Source organism: Hyposmocoma kahamanoa, unplaced genomic scaffold (genome assembly GCF_003589595.1).
Source record: "Hyposmocoma kahamanoa isolate Upper Pololo Valley unplaced genomic scaffold, ASM358959v1 63, whole genome shotgun sequence".
NCBI classification, from domain to species: domain Eukaryota; kingdom Metazoa; phylum Arthropoda; class Insecta; order Lepidoptera; family Cosmopterigidae; genus Hyposmocoma; species Hyposmocoma kahamanoa.
This window is the reverse complement of record NW_020653851.1, coordinates 12,110,586-12,117,887: the sequence shown is the minus strand read 5'-3', so window position 1 is coordinate 12,117,887 and position 7,302 is coordinate 12,110,586. Positions and strand designations below refer to the sequence as shown.

The following is a 7,302-nucleotide window of genomic DNA, read 5'->3' as shown; positions in this document are numbered from 1 at the left end:
GTATACAGTTATTTATTCGTCCATTATAATTCGAAATAAAGTAATTTACAATTTCAATGAAAATGACTTTTCTACATAAACTTAAATAGTTCCACTGTCTTTTAAGATACACTTAACTGTTTATGATTTTTTTTATGATACCAAGTGACGGGATGCACAAATCGTGCGCCTAGTGGTAAGTGGTACGCCTGTCCATAATAGTTGCAGTGCCACTCAGAGCTTTAAGTCGCAAAAATCTGTGCCTCTCTCTCTCTCTAATGCCCCCTGCGCCCGTCACACTGACACATAAGTTGACCGACTGGTCATGTGCCTATAATTTCACCAACCCCATTATCCTTCAAAATTGAAACACAGTAATGCTCACTTTACTGCCAAGTGACACAATAAGTAAGGTGGCATTACTTCGCTGGACTCTTTCACAAGGAGTTTTACTGCAACTTTTATTACTATTTACTACAAGACATATATCATATATATCTCTGCAAAAAATGTGATTTGCTGTATTCGCCATACTTAATAAAAGGGTGAGGCGACCGCAGTAAAATTGCAATATAATACTCAGAATCACGTTGCGGCTAACATCCGCCTGTATGTGTGTGTCGATTACGGGGAACTTTATGGCATACGGCATGTTTGGCTGACTTATTTGACTTTGACTTTGAGAATTGCACTTTTTACTGAACACTTCTAAAACTCTGTACCAATTACGACGAGACAATCCAAAATGTATCTATGTTCTTTAAGCTCTTGTATAAAGTTCGAAGTCTGATGTAATTTCAGTACTTTCAATACTGACTAAGTGCATCTTTTTCTTTTAGGTCAAATGTGAGTCCTTTGATATTGTTGAGGAGGTTGGGAAAATCAAGCTCAAAGTAAAATCATCTTAGATTATAATTTAAGAAAATCTAACTAAAACAGAATCGAGCGATCTACAAGTAAAAAATATATTGACATAAAGCAATAGAAAATATAAAGAAGTGTTTGTCTGCCCCGACCAGTAGCCGGTCGGCAAGAGATATCTTTATAATACTTATGCATGTATACATACGCGGAAAGTCTAGCAAGATATACATATTTTACCTACAGCTATGGGTCAACTACATACGGAAAGCTCTCAGCTGTCTAAGAGTCGTGTACAATAATATATTCTGGATGCTGTTGCGGCTGCCGCGTATTTTCATTTAATTTTTATTCTGTATGTTCGCAGAAACTCATGAGGGAGTTGCCGCTATCATGAGAAAGAGAGCGGTATCCTTAATACGAGTGCGTGGCAGCGGTTACGGCATCGTGAGTATTATTGCTGGCCGGGTCCAGGATTCATTCCTTGAACACTGGACTAAACTTCATATATACACGAAACCCAGTACATATTTATAAGTTGTAATTACTAACATTAGTGTATAAGTTTTTTTCTTTGTTATACTAACCAACACGGATGAATAATCCGCAAGAAAATATTTGAATTTGAATTAAACCCTCCCCTGTCGGAATTTGAAAGAACTAATGTCTTCTATAGATTATAAAAACACTGAAGTCACAAATTGATACTAGCGCTACCGTTTTAAGAACCAAAATTAAGTTATCAAACCTTTACGTAGGTTAATGTTACTATAAGACCAAAACTTTGAAAGTCACAATTTAATTGCAAGTACATTTCATACGTCAAGTAGGTGTATATTATGGATTAGCCACACGCTGAACAGGTTCTGCATTCTACTTGTATAAATGTCAAAGTGAGATTTGAGGCCATACAGATAAATGTCAACATGATCTATATCTCTTTATCGGTGACGCTTGCATGAGTTTCGTTTCGTACTACTGAATCTATTTCATATAGCTATCTGATAGTGAGCACAAATGGAAATAGCTATTTCTGGGTTCCCATTTTGTCTCTTATTATTGACTGTCGAAATGTATTGTTTCTAATAAAGGTACAATACACTATAGAGCTCACTCTTTGAGGTTTCACATCTGAGTTTCTCGGAATTTATGTGCGAAATTTAATTTGAAATTTACCATGAGCTTTGCGATGACGGAAAACATCGTGATGAAACCTGCACGTCGAAGAAGGTTCACAACCCTCGGAAAACGTATGAAGTCCCCAACCCCCATTGGGCTAGCGCAGCATGGCGGCCTAAACGACGTAAAAGATCCGTGCCCAGCATTGGGACGCATAACTGGGTTAATGATGAATGTAACCTAAATGGAATTATTCAATTTAATTTGATCTGTCGCAAGAAAAATTATGGGAAAACATGCGTTAAGACAGTTTCATGTTATGATTTTATGTTCAGCCGCATTGCGAAAGAGTGCTTCTTTGTCAAACGGCTAATCGTTGGAATCGTGGCTTTCAGTTGGAATGTGATTGTGATACTTTCAATAAAACAGTGACCTACGTTTAATCATGTTATAATAAAGGATGATCATTGTCATTAATAAAAAATCTAAAATGTTTTCCGCAGAGTGTAGCTATTATTGTCAAAATACAGTACTAAAAATTTTAATTATGGTTCACCATATTGTAAATAGGCTAGTGCTTACAGCCACAGTGCAGTTCCGCGTCCCGGGAAAAAATCGGGATTCGGAGTAGTCTCAAAAATCCCGAGATTTGAGAGAGAGAGAAATCAGACTACTTCAAAAGTAGCTTTCAATGCTTATACGTTAAACAGTTAAATGTGATATTTTAATGAAGTTCTTTATTCAAAATACAAAATAAAAATAATAATTTTATTATGTACTTAAGTTTTTCATTTTTGTATTTGGCACGTAAGAAACAAAGGGCGTTTAATGTGGTTTCAGATGGAGAGAGTCTGATTTTATTACTATCATCCTCAATCTCCACAGATTATACGATGTTCAACTCTACAGCGTCAAAAAAATTTGGTTTAGTACATTTTTAATACTGTATAATGAAGTAATTTAAGAATCAAAAGTCTCAGTATTCCCGGAACTGAAAACATCAATCTTGAGTCTCCAAAATGAAAAAATATCGTCGAGAGTCTCGATATTTTTGAGACCGAGGTTCCCAGCATGAAAACTCTAAAATCGGCATTAGAGAAAATTTATTTTTGAACATATCGCGTAGCTTATTTGCCGTACACTACACAATTTGGTTGCGACACATTTAGAGTTTCTTTAGAATTTCGAAATGACGAAATATCGTATTTATAAGGAGAGGCAGTAGACCATGATCTAGGTATTTTGTTCGAATTTATAATATTGAAGACCTTCTGTGATCTGTAAACTTCTCTGCACTATTATTATAAATGTTTCTCCGATTTGTACCTGTCATTGTTTTCTCAAATTTTGTTCGCACTCAGTGCGATCAATCGTTTTTTCTCCAGTGAATTCTAGTATCAGGTACTTAATTTCTTTTATTTACATAAATTATATGTATAATAACAACAATCTCTTTTGTTTTGAAAACAATACAGAGATCGTTTGATAATTATAAATAAGACACACCGCATCGACAAGAAAAGTAGTTAAATCGTGAACATTGAAGGAGAACATCACAGTCAATTTATATTCTACACTAATGTTTTCTAGAAGAAATATTGTTGTTAATATTTTAATATTGGTGTATTGCTGTGTGAATGCGCGATGTGGTGTCCTCCAAGTGCCGAGAGATAACATCTCCACAATATTACTGCAGGTCCGTGTTTTAAGTCTTACGATTAATGCATAATGTTGAAATGAGAATCATAAAACTGTGTGACACCATTTTTGTTTCTGGATTATCAATATTATTTTCTAATTGGTTCTAATTCTAACATAAACACATGAAACAATGTCCCTGCTGCTGCTGCTTTACAGGACCCATGGTCACGGTTGACTGATCAGTCAATCGTGCATGGGACCTGTAAAGTATGTTTGACAAAACAAATATACGCGATTTAAATCCGGAAAAATAGTTTCATTTCCTATCTATGGTATACTTCAACCAAAATTCTAAAAATGGATGACAAAGAACCGAGAAATGTGTAGATTTGCGAGATTCATCTACATTTTATTTTTTTCCATCCTATAAGGCAAATACCAATATGTAAATAGGCAGCTATGTTAATACCACTGTGACATTGTAGCTACTTTTCTATATGATCAATTGAACAGAAACCAACACTGTCAAACAAGAAACAAAATCTTTTTGAAAATTGTTACATCGTCATATTAAATCGTTAAACACTGTCAGGTTGCTTATGTAACTTAAAATGTGGCAAAGTGGCAATTATATATTTTTTTTCATTTTGAATGATAATTAAAAAAAAATAGCTTATACATAGGGCTCACTATAAGTTTCCGGGACTGGCCACTTACATAAACAACATTTAAAAAGTAATTACAACATTTGAAAATGGAACCCTTTGACAGTAGAATACAGTTTGTTTCATCTGACTGTCACTTGTTTTTACATTGTGGCGTCATTTTAGAAATTGGTTGTCACATCATCATGGATTTAACTCGTGAAAATTTTCGTAGTATGATTTTCTACGACTTTAAGGGTAATTTAACAGCTCGGCGGAGCTTCGCTCGGCTTCAAACTGCTTTTGGCGATGAAGCACCATGCAAGACGACTATTTATAGGTTTGCAGAATTCAAACGCGGTCGTGTGAATGTCAGTGACGAATTTCGTGATGGTCGCAAGTTTACTGCTGTGAACAACAAAAATATCGATGCTGTGCGCTGTATGATCAAAACAAACAGGCATGTGACATACCGAGAGAGCATCTTTAGGCACTGGCATGAGTCAAATACAATCAATACTACACAAACATTTGTGGGGGGAAAATGCTGTGCTCGCGGTGGATCCCACACAATTTGACTGAGGTTCAAAAAACGGATCGCGTCACTTGGTGCAATGCCATGCTTACCAGATTCAACGAAGGGGCGTCAAATTTGGTATGGGACAGGGTAACAGGTGACGAAACGTGAATTTATAGTTACAATCCCAAAACAAAGCAGCAATCAAGCGTATGGGTCTTTCGAGATGAGCCGAAACCAACCAAAGTGGCGCGCGTGCAAATTGCCTCTAAGCGGATGATTGCTTTTTTTAAAATAAAACTGGTCATGTGTGTTCGCCGAAAGTTATTGACATACTCCGTAAAAATAACCGTACACGCCGTATCATCTTGCACCACGATAATGTCAGTTCTCACACTGCCAGACAGACAAATATTTTTTTGAAGGTGATCAACGTTGACCTTATGAGCCATGCCGCGTACAATCCCGACCTGGCACCTTGTGCTTTATTTATTTATTTCCAAAAATTAAGAACCGGTTACGCGGTCAACGATTTTCACCACCTGAAAAGGCTGTCGAAGAGTATGAAAAGTATGTTTTAGAGATTCTCACGGAGGAGTGGCATAAATGTTATCAAAATTAGTTCATTCGTATGAAAAAGTGCATTAACGCTAACGGAGAATATTTTGAGAAACAATAAATTAATTTCTGACCATTTATAGTATTTTTTTCTTATTCATTCCGGAAACTTATAATGCACCCCACCTACGTTTACGTTTTCATTTTTCTATGTTTTACGATACTTTTTGTTTTTTATTTCTATGTAATATTTTTTTAGTATCTATTTTATTATCTGTTAACCAGTGCCCCTGCAAGAGATTGCATATGGATTACGGTGACAGTTATCGCTAGCGACTAGAGTAAAACGTATGTGTATACATTAAGAACGAATTCTTACGGTCAAATGTTGGTCTAATTTGTATTTTTGCAAGACTCAGTTTCGTAGTCTTCCAGTGCCGTGACCGTACTCAACATACGACCAACATACTACCACAAATAATACATAATGTAAAACGTTAATGTTTATTCTCCGTCTCAGTGTTATCGCCTTAATACGTAATATTTACTTTCGTCATCATCATCGTCAACACATTTACACCTCCCACTGTGTCCGCACGCGTGTCCTATCAGGCGTGGATTTAGGCCATAGTCTGCTGCGGGTTGAGGACTTCACAAGTTTTTTTTCAAAGGTTGCTTGATGCTTTCTTTCACCGAAAAGCTTATAGTAAATTTGAAATTAAATTGCGCACACAAATTCTGAGAAACAAACCAAAGGCTTCTGGTTGAGAGGCGATATATCAACAGGTTTCCACGGCTTTTTTAATATTTACTTTATTCTTAAAATATTGGTTACTATGCGCTATTATGTTTTTGGTTTCAGGACAAAAGCTATTACCGATATGCTTGAAGTTTAATTCGTAATATGTTATGTTATGTCATCAGGTTAAAAGTGAAGGATTACAACCACTAACGGAACCCAAACTTCGGATAAAAAGACAAAAGGGTAAGATACCACAGCACAAAATATAATCTAATCTATACGTAGTTACACTTAAGGGTTGGTGCGTTCTAAGACAATACGATATTGAAACCATATTACATTTTCTTTAATAAATTAAGTCACTTCGTATGTCCAATGTAGGTATAAAATAAAATTGATTTTCTGGGTTATTTTCATCTGATCCTCTACAACGGTCCACCGCCAATTTAAATCCCAATTGATCCACTCTATATTTAGCAACTCCCAACAAATCTCCTTATTGTATTTGTAAGGTAAGTACAGTCAAAGGAAAAAGAAGTTTTAAAATAAAATCGTTTATAGAGCAAACGTCAAATCATTTTTTTACGACAGCTTATTAGTATTAACATATTGCAAATCACAAGTAATAAAAAAATGAGTCTTAAGTAATATTTAAAATGCTAGTTTTTCTAAATAGTGACTAACAGTGATAGTCGCAGTCAAAAGTTCGTCAGTGACGTATTTGTGCCAGTTATCGATTGCTATTTCTTTTATTAATCGTCGCTTTACTAGTGGTTTTGTTAACTGTAAATTATATTCCTTAATATGCACTATCTGCGAATTTGCGTCATGTCTTAGAAGCTGTCAAAAGCTTCTCTTGTTGACAGTACCTACCAAAAAAAGCTTGTGAACACCAAGGTAACAAGTGGGATTAAAATATTAATATTTATTCGTGATCCCTGCATAGGGGATCCGATGGTAACATGAAATAATACAAAACAAAGCGGATCCACCAGGGGATCAGTTTTAGGGGATCAGACGGGAATAATCGATTTTTCCAGAATGTCGCTTCAATTTTGTAGCATGTACTTATATATAAACATTAATTTGAGCTGTATTTTGTAAAATTGTATAAAAGCAGTTATATGTACACCGTTAACATATAATATAATTTCAGGTGGCTCCATGTTTGATATAGGAATGGACCAAAGTAAAGCGTTTCGAATGTGGTTTGAAGCCATTGTCAGCCTATTCTCAAAAAA

At 35.5% G+C, this 7,302-nt stretch overlaps 1 long non-coding RNA gene across 1 annotated transcript; it reads left to right on the top strand.

Moving 5' to 3' along the window:
- The first annotated feature begins 3,619 nt into the window (after positions 1–3,619).
- On the top strand, positions 3,620–7,270 carry LOC113230573. Its single transcript, XR_003310512.1, has 3 exons — positions 3,620–3,655; positions 6,244–6,304; positions 7,218–7,270. It is a non-coding gene; the product is annotated as an uncharacterized LOC113230573 (long non-coding RNA).
- Positions 7,271–7,302: the final 32 nt, after the last annotated feature.